The sequence below is a fragment of the Pipistrellus kuhlii genome, unplaced genomic scaffold (assembly GCF_014108245.1).
Source record: "Pipistrellus kuhlii isolate mPipKuh1 unplaced genomic scaffold, mPipKuh1.p scaffold_m20_p_131, whole genome shotgun sequence".
In the NCBI taxonomy this organism is placed as follows: domain Eukaryota; kingdom Metazoa; phylum Chordata; class Mammalia; order Chiroptera; family Vespertilionidae; genus Pipistrellus; species Pipistrellus kuhlii.
In genome coordinates this window covers 138,000-150,868 of record NW_023425440.1, presented here as the reverse complement: position 1 = coordinate 150,868, position 12,869 = coordinate 138,000, and positions in this window count along the sequence as shown.

Here is a 12,869-nt window from a genome sequence, read left to right as displayed (position 1 = left end):
TGAGTGTGAGGCCATCCACATTTCTGAAATTGAATGACATGGATCTTAGCTATTATTTTGCCAAATAAATGAGATTTACACTGAGTGGCCAGATTATTATGATCTCTGGATGCATAATAATCTGGCCACTCAGTGTATATCCTATATAATAAAAGGCTAGTATGTAAATTGTCCCCTCTACCAGGAGTTGGACCAAAAGTCAGGCTGGCCAACTGCCCATGTCCCCTCTCCCTGGCCAGACTGGCTGGACCCCACCCATGCACGAATTCATGCACCGGGCTGATATATATATATATATATATATATATATATATATATATATATATATATATATATATAGTGAGTGGCCAGATTATTATGCATTCAGAGATCATAATAATATGGCCACTCAGTGTACATATATCATTTAATTCATTAGATAAAAATAAATATAATAACTAAGGAACATTAAAGAGTCATGAAAATGTTAGTTCTCTGATACATATAAATAGTATCAACTGTGACAGTTAAATAAGATAATTTTGGTCCAAAGCTGTAAGATGGTGTTATATATTTCTCAAGTTATGTGTTGCGTGTTATAATTCACTATGAGCCAGGATTATTAACCTGGAATGGTAAGGAGTCTTTTGGCAAAGACTTCCACTATTCAGATGAACTGAAATGAAGAAGTTCCCCTCATTTTGAATACATATGACTGTATCAAACTTAGCTTTGTAATGAGGTTTTCCATTCCCCTTTCCTGAACATGTATTGTGTCTGACCATTCCATTAGGGCTCTATTTGAGTGATGGCACCATATGATAGAGGTGTGGTCCCCCAGTGGATTTATTTTTGGACACAGAGGAATGCAACTTTACAGGAATAGACAATTTATTTTCCAATGGTTAAGAAATTGGTTTGGAATGTGCAGTATATATGGATTATAGAAACTATAGAGCAGACTCCACCTGCTCATGTGGAGGCATATTTAGCAACTGATCATCAAACATAAATTTATCTCATCCCATGTTGACTGTGCTATGCTTATATTAATAGTTGACATGAACCTGTAAATGTAAGATTATTGTGCCAGGGGAAATATATATTGTAAAGCGGTAGCAATGCTGCTGGACAATTTTTAAAATATATAACTTAGTGATAGATGGAAGACATTGTCAATATGTTTGGTCTATTTCAAGGCAATTATAAAATGTGTGGTACATAAAATAGCATTGTGTACAAGAAAAGATAATAATTAGATACGTAGGAGTAGTTACTGAAAATGTACTGAAGTATCAAATTTTAACTGTAATTGAGACAATCTATAATAGAAACAGAAGAAATTAGTAAGTTAACCTGGGATATGTTTGCCAGTTTGGATAATCTACAAGTCAAGATCAAATTGCTGAGTCAATCTTCTTATTGTAAAAACAAACTAAGAATCAGAATTCAGGAGGCCTAAACCAGCCTTCCTCTCAATCAATTCTCACATTCAGGTTATCAGTGGACTTGCTTTTTCATTACCATGTGCCCTAGGAAAACAGAAGGGCACTGGTGGTGACATCCCGATATGAAACCCAAATTGAGAGCAGGTGCCCAAAAGGCCATGTAGGAGAGAATCCCCTAAGGAATAAATGGGAAAGATACAGAAAGGATGATAGGGAATGAATAATGATTTTGCAAATGGTTGAAACAACTAAGAACTGTGGAACATACCTTTTCTTTTCATACATGGAGTCTACCAACCATGGCTGCACAGTAATACCCAAAGACATGTCTATTTGAATGGGTACATGTGACATTTTAAAAAATTATTTTTTATTTTTATTGTTGACATTATTATAGATGTCCCCCACAATCTTTACCCCTTCCCCCCTAACCTCTTCATCCCTTACATGTGACATTTCAATGTAGATTATGACATTTGGGTATGTGTGTTTACCATCTAAGTAGAGTGAGGAACATGTGAGGACTGTTGACTGAGCCCCACAGGGACCTGAGTCTCATTTTTTTTTCTTTCTGGATATACTATAGGCAGATTCTCATGGTCATTGAGCTCTATGGCTTTGGAGTGGGGGACAGTCTTTCCCACTCCCATGGGTTAGGCAAGTGCCACCCTCAGTGGGAGATTCCCTTGTCAGGGTCTCTGATGGCATGGCTGTGGAGCTAAGGGGAGATGTGCAGCTTACTCCCCTCCCATGGGCCTGTGTCACTCCCAACAGAGGACTACTTTGATCTGCATTCCCAAATCCCATTGGCCCAATGCTCCTGAGCTCAGCTCATCTGGGGGAAGGGTTCACAGCTCAGAACTGGGACCTTCAGTACCACACTCTCAGAGCCTCCCATCAGGGTCTCTGGCTATGAGTCTGTAAGGGGAGGTGTGAAGTTCACTCCCTTCCAGAAGGCCAGTGCCACCCCCAGAAGAGGGCTACCTTGACTTGTTCCTCTCAGTCCCTCTGGTGCCATCTTGCTGGTGTGCTCCCTAGGGGACTGTGACAGCACGACTGTGGAGCTAGGACAGTGGTTGGCAAACTGCAGCTCACGAGCCACTCTTTGGCCCCTTGAGTGTGGCTCTTCCACAAAATACCACGGCCTGGGCGAGTCTGTTTTGAAGAAGTGGCGTTAGAAGTTTAAGTTTAAAAAATGTGGCTCTCCAAAGAAATTTCAATTGTTGTCCTGTTGATATTTGGCTCTGTGGACTAATGAGTTTGCCGACCACTGAACTAGGGGGAGGACTGCAACTTGTTCTCAAGCCAGCACCACCTCTAATGGAACATTACCTTGATGTATTTATTATATGTCCAGCTGGCCCCATCCTGCTAGGCTCAGGTCCGCAGGGGGAAGGGACTCCTCTCAGAGCTGAGACATTCAGAATGCAACTCCTTCAGAGGCTCCAGTCAGGGGTTCAGCAGGCATGCCTATAGAGCTAATGTGAGGAGAGTAGCTCACCTCCCTCCTGTAACCTGTCTGGTGCCACCACAGAAAGAAGGCTTTTTAAAAATCTGTTTTTTGATACCTTAATCAATAAAGAAATTTAAAAAAATAAAAAGAATAAAAATCTGTTTGCCTAAGTCCTGGTGGCCCTGTCTGCTGAGCTTGCTGCTGCAGTGGGGACAACTGGCTACACCCAAAGAGAACCTATGGTATGCTCCTCCTAGGCTAGCTAGAGTTGCAGACTCTGGCATTGACTGAGTAGTATGGTTATGGAGTATGGGGCCACATTCTTCCCATTGGGCGCCTGACCACACAGCCCTCAAGTAAGAAACCCGGTAGCCTTGTCCTCCCAATGCTATTGCCCTGCACTATGGAGCTTGAGCCCCAAGGGAGGTTCAGTGGGCATGCCAGCTTGGTTCTACACTAAAGCCTTCCTTCGCAAGACTCTGGAACAGGCGTCTTCAAACTACGGCCCGCGGGCCACATGCGGCCCGCAGAGGAGTCTGATCCGGCCCGCCAGGTTTTTTGGGCAGTGAGCGCAGCCGAGGTGTTACAGTAGGAATTAGTAGTTCATATAGTCCGGCCCTCCAGCTCTCTGAGGGACCGTGATCTGGCCCCCACTTTAAAAAGTTTGAGGACCCCTGCTCTGGAAGACGTCCAGGCAACCTCAGGGTGGGGTTGAGTAGCCAACAGGTAGACACCAACCTCAGGGAGCCTTGGACTTTTATTGACTGCCTCCAGCTCAGGGCTGGAGGAACAGATCTTGGTGCACAGCTTAGCCCCCTCCCCCAGACAACCAGGCCCAGTACACAGAGTCACAGTGATAGCATGGTGGCTCCAGATGGGTACCTCAAGGCTGGTTACACACAATGTCTGACATTGACCTGCATAGGAGCTCTGGCCACAAATCATCACAAATAGTGGTGGGCTTCAAACCACACCACAGTTTGACCCAACTAGCCACACAAATGGCACAGCCAGAGGGATCTCCAGCAGGTATACACCAGACCTTCACAGAAACAACTCTGTTTCAAGGACCAGACCCTGAACAGTGACTCATACGTGGTGAATGAGGACTATCCTTATACTCAGCCACCCTAAGGGTTAACTCTACCTGCAAATGGGCTAACAGCATTCTCAACAGTAGAGGGCACATAACTCACACAAGAATCATTTCTGGAGCACCTAGCTTGTGTGATTTAGAAGATCGTGCCACTAAGACTCACAGGGCAGCTACATCAGAAAGCCCCCATAACAATCTTGGGAGTCATAGGAGATCAAACACAAAAAGGCAGTGGGAAGACAAATATATATGCCCCCAATTAAAGAACAAGAAAAATCCCCAGTAAAAGAATTAAATGAAATGGAAGCAGCCAAAATACCATTGAATTGTACACTGTAAAATTGTGAAATCTATTATATGTAAGTTACAATTCAGTAAGCGGTCAATCTGCAATTACCATATATCTCAGGGAATTAGAAATTTGAGTTCATGCAAAAACCTGTACCTGGATGCTAGCTATTATAAATAGTATCATTATTTATAATAACTTAAAACTGGGCATTATTCTGATGTCCTCCTATGGGCAAATGAATAAACAAATTGTGGTACATCCATACCATGGAATGCTACTAGGCAATAAAAGGAGATAACAATTTATAAGAACAACATGTATGAATCTTAAAAGTATTCTGCTGAGTTTTTAGAAAAACAATCTACAAATCTTACACATTTTACGAGAATCTACAGTTACCTCAAAATCAAAAGTTTTAATTTTAAAATTCACTGATGCATTTCCATTAACTTGCAAAATAAAAGAGTAAATAAGTAATGTGTAGTTAGAAAGAGAACTTGACAAAAATGAATTTGACAACAATCAGCTTATTCTCTACATTCTATTCCGATAAAAAAAAAGAAGTAAATTAACTTTTAGACTACCATAAAATAAATGGAAGTGAAACAAAAAAGAGAATAAATATGTTTAGATATTTTTAACTTGGGAGATTAGTTCCTGAAAGAGTTTTGTAAGTTTGAAAAATATAAAACTTTCAGAAACATGCATCTGAAACTATCGAATATGAATTTTATTCTAGTGCAAAGTGTTTCTCAACTTATTGTGCAAACAAACATTGAACTGGGGATATAGAACATTGTATACACTATTACAGCATTCATTGCCCTCTGGCTTGCCCCTCTGCTATTGCTATTATATCAATATATTTAGATCAGAGTTGAATAGCTTCCACCTGCTTTATTTGGGGCTACAACTCGTGTGGGATAACATTTTAAATCTATTTTTAAAATCATCATATGTGTTAATATTTCTTTTTCCTTTGTTCCTGTAAATTTTGCCACATGCACTCATTTATGTGATCGCTGCCACCGTCTGGATAGTTTCATTATTTCAACCTTGGCACTATTGATATATCAGACTGGATAATTCTTTGTTGTGGGAGGTTGTTCTGTGCATTGTAGGATGCTTAGGAGCATGCTTGGCCTCTGCGCATGAGGTGCCAGTAGCAGCCTTCCCTGGTTATGACAACCAAAACTGTCTGTAATCATTGCTAAATGGACCCTTAGGAGGAGGCAAAATTTCCCCAGTGCTTTATTGTCCCACTTTCTCCAGCCCTTGTCCTGACAATGATCGCTGTGTGTTCTACATCATTGCACTTTTATATTTTTTAGGATATCATATAAAAAGTACAATGCATTATGTAACTCTTTGACACTGGCTTCTTCGGCTAAGCATGCTTTTGAGATTCACCCAAGTTATTACATCTATCAATGGTTCACTTTTTTATTTCTGAAGTATGTTTCATTTATTGGCTATACTCAATATTTTAAATAAATTTACCTGTTGAAAAACATTTGACCGGCTCCCAGATTTTGAAGAATTTGAATAGAGCAGATAGAAATATTTATATGTAGGCTTCTGTTTATATAAATTCATTTGTCATGGGTAAATATCCAATTTCCCCAACACCATTTGTTGAAGAGACTGTTTTGATTCCATTGTATGCTCTTGCCTCCTTTGTCAAATATTAATTGAGCATAATGGCTTGTGTTGACTTCTGGGTTTTCTGTACTGTCACATTGGTCTATATGTCTGTTCTTGTGTCAGTACCAGGCAGTTTTGAGAACAGAGGCTTTGTAGTATAGATTGATATTTAGTATTATGATCCCTCCAACTTTGTTCTTCTTTGTCAGGATTGCTGCAGCTATCCTGTGTGTCTTTTATTTTGAGGTGGGTCTCTTGTAGACAGCACATAGTTGGGTAATGATTTTTTAAAAATATATTCTATTGATTGTTTTTTACATTTTTTAATTAAATTATTATCTGTGTACATATTTTAACATTACAGAAAGGAAGAGAGAGGGATAGAGAGCCAGAAACATCGATGAGAGAGAATTATCGATTAGCCGCCTCTTGCACCCCCCGCCCCCCCCCCCCCCCCCCCCCCCGGGGATGTGCCCGCAACCAAGGTACATGCCCTTGACCGGGATCAAATCCAGGACCTTTCAGTCCGCAGTCCGATGCTCTATCCATTGAGCAAACCGGTTTCAGCAAGTTTTTCTGCATTTTAATTGTAATACCAGTTTGTTCCTGGGAGCATGTCCATGCAGCATCCATTTACTCTGCTGCCATTTTTAATCTCTCTTGTGGATCTTATTATGATTGTAGGATGCACTTCAGCAAGAACTTATCAGGGAATTTGAGAAACAAGATTTATTATGTGTAGGTCCTGAAAGACACATGGCATGCACCAAGACCATACAGTGATGACATGGGGAGAGAAAAAGAGAGAACATGGAACTGGGTTCTTTATTTATTAGGGTCCCAGGGTAGAATATCTAGAGTTTCATGGGTTCACTTGTTATTGGTGAATTTAAAACATAAGAGAAGAAATTAGGGAGCAAAAAGAAAGAAGTGTGGTCACTCAAGCAGTCAGTTATCTAAGTTACTCAGGGCTTCTGAAAGAGAGACCATGGGTTAGACAGAGCAGCATAATTCCTTATCTGGTTGTTTTGCTAGTAACAGTGGCAAATTGCTGGCAATATGTTTATTTAAGATGGAAGTCTTTTTAAACGGACACCTCAGCAATCAAAAGCTTAATGTCAGGGACTTACACTATATTAAAAAATCTTAAATGTCAGGAATTTTGACTACTTCTAGTCCAATCACGAGAAAAGCATTAAGCAAACCAAAATCGAGGGACATTCTATCTGGCCAGTACTCTTCCAAAATGTCAAGTTCATCAAAATCAAGTGTGAGAAACTGTCACACACCAGAGTAGGCTGAGACATGACAACAATTAATATGTGAGATCCTGGGTGGGGGATTCTGGAATAGAAAAAAGATTTAGAAGTAATAAAATCTGAATAAAGTGCACACTTTCATTTAAAAACAGTTCACTAAAGTTGATTCCTTCATTGTGAGAAGTGTACTAAAGTAATGTAAGATGTTAAACATAAATAAATCTGTATAAAAGCTATATAGAAATTCTCTGTACTGCCATTGTAACTTTTCTATAAATCTAAACTTTTCCAAAGTAAAAAATGTATTTAAAAATAAAAATGATCATACATCTGATAAAGGATTAATATTCACAATATATAGAGAACTAAAATTTAATAATGAAAAAACAAACAACCATATAAAAATAGACAAATAAGATGTACTGTACAAATGATCAATAAACACATAAAAAGATGTTCTACATTACAAATCATTAGGAAAATAAAAATTGGCAAATATTTTCTCTGTGAATTATATTTCCATGCTCTTAGTAGTATGCTTTAATGCAAAAATTTTTAAATTTTGTGAAGTCAAATTTATCTATTTTCTTCTGTTGTCTGTGCTTTTATTGTTATATAAAATAAATCATATTTGCCCTAACTGGTTTGTCTCAGTGGAGATAGAGATTCATCCTGCGGATTGAAAGGTACCAGGTTTGATTCCAGTCAAGGGCATGTACCTTGTTTTCAGATACATTCCCAGTAGGAGGTGCAGGAGGCAGCTGATCAATGTTTCTCTCTCATCGATGTTTCTAACTTTCTATCCCTCTCCCTTTCTCTCTGAAAAAATCAATAAAATATATTTTAAAATAAATAAAATATATTTAAAAATAAAATAAATCATATTCAATGACAAAACTGTGCAGCACCTTTGGAAAATAGTTTGGTGTTTCTTCAAAAAATTAGACATGGAATTATATGATCAGCCATTATACCTCTAAGTATATATTAAAAAATGAAAACAAATACTCAAAAACATATTTGTATATAAATGTTCACAACAGCATTATTCCTAGCCAATGTGGAAACACCCCAAATTTTCATCAACAGATGAATGGATAAACAAATGGAGTATATACACACAATGGAATATTATTCAGGCATAAAAATGAATAAAGCACTGATACAAGCTATGACACCACTGAACCTTAAAAATATTATAAATTAAATAATCCAGACACAAGAATTTTGTTATTAAGTTACTGTATTATTCCATGTTTATGAATATCTATAATAGAAAAATTCATTGAAATAGAAAGGCAAATAAGTTTTGCCGTGCTGGGGGAGAGGAGAAACTGGAGTTATTGTTGAATTGATACAGAGTTCTGTTTGGGATGATGAAAAGCAATATAAATTTACTTAATGCCACTAAATTTACACTTAAAATGGTTAAAATGGAAAATTTTATGTATATTTTGCTATTATAAAAAAATAAAAATTTAAAGGAATAGAAATCACCAGGATTTTGAGATATGAGGCTCCTGATATTCCTTCCTCTTACAGACACACCAAATATACAACTACACATGGATCAATTCCCTCAGAGAAATCCAGAAACTAGTTGAGTGACTACTACATATCGGACAACTGAGAAAATACCTACATTAATAAGGGTAGGACAGTTATAACACACTCTAGCTATAAATCCTACTCCCATCTCATTATTTTACAATCAAGAGGGAACCCACAACTCCTGGTTTATTTCTAGGGAGTGAAGTGTTTGGATCATACACATTATGCCCAACTTTTAAGATTGCCATCAGAAGAATAGGCTCCAAATCACTTAGATCTGAGAGTCAATAGGACTAAATATTTAAGTGTCTCATAGAATCATAGCAAACAAAGAAGCAGGTATTCAATGGGCAAGTGTACGTGTCTCACAGCTATTCTCCCCCAAGGCTCAGCACAGATAGAAAAAAAAATATGCCTACATACTTTTGCAGCTTCAGCCTGAGGGTCCAACTTCTAATCAGCTTACATCTCAAAGCTGACTGAGATCCTCCCAGAAAACTAAAAAAACCAGTGAGCACACACCCCCACTTTATTCCTTCATCTCACTCCAACAATAAAACTAAGCTGTTAGCTTCTTCCTGGAAAGAGCATATCTCCACATCTAGCACCCAAACTTTTATAGCTGTCACCCAAGGGAAGAGCCTTCACCTCACCTAGCTTTGTTAGCCAATGTGGGTTGGCATTTATGAGTCTCACAGTACCATAATAAACAAAGAAGCAGTTTTTAAATTGTACTCCTGAAGCTGTGTCCCTGAGCTCAGTACAGAGGAAACAGGTAAAACACCTTTCCCCTACTTTTTCTCTCTAAAAGAAGTTTGACTGCATACTTTACCAACTGCTTCCAATCAGCCTATGCCTGGGAACTGAGAGCCTCCCAGAAAGAGGTGATAGTCATTTCCCCCACCTTATCCCACTGACTCATTCCAACAGTAAAACCACATCTTCAACTACTACTTGGAAGGAACTTGTCCACACATTTAGTATCCTAACTGTTACATCTGCCATCTGAAGAATGAGCTCCCAAATCACCTATCTCTGGTTTCTGAAGGGGTTTGGCATTCATGAGTCCCCTGGGAATACACACTAAAAAGATGTGGTTCTATAATATATAGATGCATAAGCACTCCAGTGATTATTTCCTTTGGCTCATCAGAGTCAATAGGCACAAACATCCAGCTCTTGGTTTCTCCCTGATAAGGATTAGACTGCATATTTAAGGTTCTGACTTTCCTACCTGCAACCCGAAAGTCGAGCCTCCATTTAGCCTGCATGAGGCAGCCAAAGGGGCAGTCCATTAGTAGTCCTTTGGGAACTTGAACAGGAGTGTGGGCATTTCCAAGAACTTAGGACACTGATGGGTCTTCACATATCTAATCTACTGGGAGACACACAGAACAAAGATAGTCTTTTGGACAAACACTAAGGATTGAAAGCCTGTAAGCTCATGTTGGGCTGATTGATGAGGTTCATTTTCTACATAAGACTAATCTGTCAAGATAGATAGGTAGCTGTTTTTATCTGATGCATAGAAACCAACAGAGATTCAAGGATAATTAAGAAGCAAGAGAATATGTTCCAAGCAAAAGAATGAGATAACTCTCCAGAACTAAGCTTAATGAAACGGAAAAAAGTGATTTACCGGACAAAGTTCAAAGCAATTGTTATATATTACCAAGGTCAGGAAAAGAATGAACAAAGTCATTTTTTCAACGAAAAGTTAGAAAATGTTAAAAAAAAAAAAAAGTACCAAACAGAAATTATAGAACTGAAATATAGTTACTGAACTGAAAATTCAGTTGAAGGGTTCAACATCAGTGAATAAAAGATTAGTAAACTCAAAGACAGGGCAGTAGAAATCTTCCAATCAGAAGAGTAAAAAGAATGTAAAAGAGTAAAAATAGCTCAAGGAACTTATGAAATATCATCAGATAGACAAATATGTGAATTATAGGTGTTCCAGAAGAAGAGGAGAGAGAGAAAGGAGCAAAAAGTTTATTAAAACCCGAGGGGAAAAATATATTCAGATCCAGGAAATCCAAAGAATAACCAAAAATATAAATCCAAAGAGGCTCATACTGAGACACATTTTAATTAAATTGTCCAAAGTTAAAGGTGAAGAAAGAATCTTAGAAGCACCAAGAGAAAAGTGACTTTTTACACACAAAGTAATAGCCGTAAGGCTACCAGTGGACTTTTTTTTTTTTTTTTTTTTTTTTTTTTTTTTTTTTTTTTAGCAGAAATCTTGAAGGCCAAAAGGCAGTGAGGTGATATATACAAAATGCTGAAGGGGAAAATGCCAACCAAGAATACTCTTCTCATTACAGTTGTCCTTCAGAATTGAAGGAAAGATAAAGATTTTCTCAAACAAAAGCTGAAAAAGTATATCACCACTAAACCAGCCTTAAAGGATTATTTAAAGGGAGTTCTTCAAATTGAAATGAAAGGACATTAATTAGTATCATGAAAATATATGAAAGTGTAAACTTACTGGTAAAGGTAGATATACACTGAGTGGCCAGATTATTATGATCTCTGAACGCAGAATAATCTGGCCACTCAGTGTATATCCTATACTAGAGACCTGGTGCATGAAATTCGTGCATGGGTGGTGGTGGTGGTGGTGGTGGGGGCTGGAAGGTGTGTGTGGCCCACAGCCTAGCCTGCACCCTCTCCAAACTGTGGTTTTAATTTGTATTTCTGATTAGTGACATTGAGCATCTTTTCGTGTCTATTGGCTATCTGTCCTCTTTGGAGAAGTGTCTGCTCAGGTCTTTTGCCCATTTCTAATTGGATTATTTTTGTTTTTCTGGTTTTGATTGTACATAAATGGATTTTATCAGAAATATGTCAGAGACTCACAGAAGTGGAGGAAGAGTAGAGAAGGTAACTTGAGAATAGGATAGAAACACAAAGGCAGGAACAGTCTGACCAGGATGCTCTCCTGGATAAAATCACATAATCCATATATTTTCACCCTGTGTCAATCACTTAAGCTTCAGTGTTCAGCAAAAGAGCAAGTGATTGAGTAAGAGTGCATTGCATACCTGCCCTTTGGCAATACCAGGACAGGGAGAAGAATTTGGCTTACTCCATTTGAATAGGGGAGAAAAGCATCTGGATATGTCATCCCAAAATGACTATGTGTTAATTTTATATTAATGTACAACAAATGAGCACAACTTGAGTAGCCAAGACATCAATTTATTATCTCAATAATTAATTATAGGCTAGAAGTCCAGGAATGGTTTGACTGGTTCTCTGTTTGGACAAGCCTGAAATCAAGGTATTCACAGGGTCACATTCCTTTCTGGTGTCTCTGGGGAAGAATCCACTTCCAAGATAATTTAGATTGTTGCCATAACTACTGTCTTTGCAGCTGTAGGTCTCAAGAGATCATTTCTTTGCTGGCTATGAGCTGAAGGCCTTACTTAGTCCATAGGAAGACACTGAGATTCTTTGCCAATTAGCCCCCTTCACTTTAAATTCAGGAATAGAGAATTTTCATGCATCAAATATCTCTTGCCAGGAAGAATGCAATTCCCCCGCTAAGGTCTCACCTGATTAGACCAATCAGGCTGATCTCCCTATTTTAAGTTCATCTAATTTGGAACCTTAATTATATGTGGAAAGTCACTTCACCGTAGTATCTAGATTAGTGTCTTATTGAATAATTGTGAGAAGGTCTATGTACACCAGGGGTGGGGATCTTGTAGGCCACCTAGAATCCTGTCTATCACAGTTTTATCTACTACAAAAATAGATGATCTGTATTATTCTAAAAGGAAATTGAGTGCCATTTTGAAACCTGAATGGATACCAATAAGACAGCTATTCACTACAGTCCATTTGTCCAACATCTACACATACTTTTTGTCATTCCATACTTTTAAAAAATGACAATATACAATTATTTTTATACAAATAAAAATATATTCATTGGTCCTCAAAGGAATATCTAAAGCTTTAAAAATCATAGCATCCAGATTGAAGTTCAGGGTCTTCATATGGCATCCATTCTTCCGTTAGTTCAATACAAATGCTGTATCAATATTCTGAAATAAGGTGAATAATTAAAATTTTCAACTGCCAACAACTCACCATATATAAAATAGTAGGTAAAAGAGAGAAATTAAGAGGCATATTAATA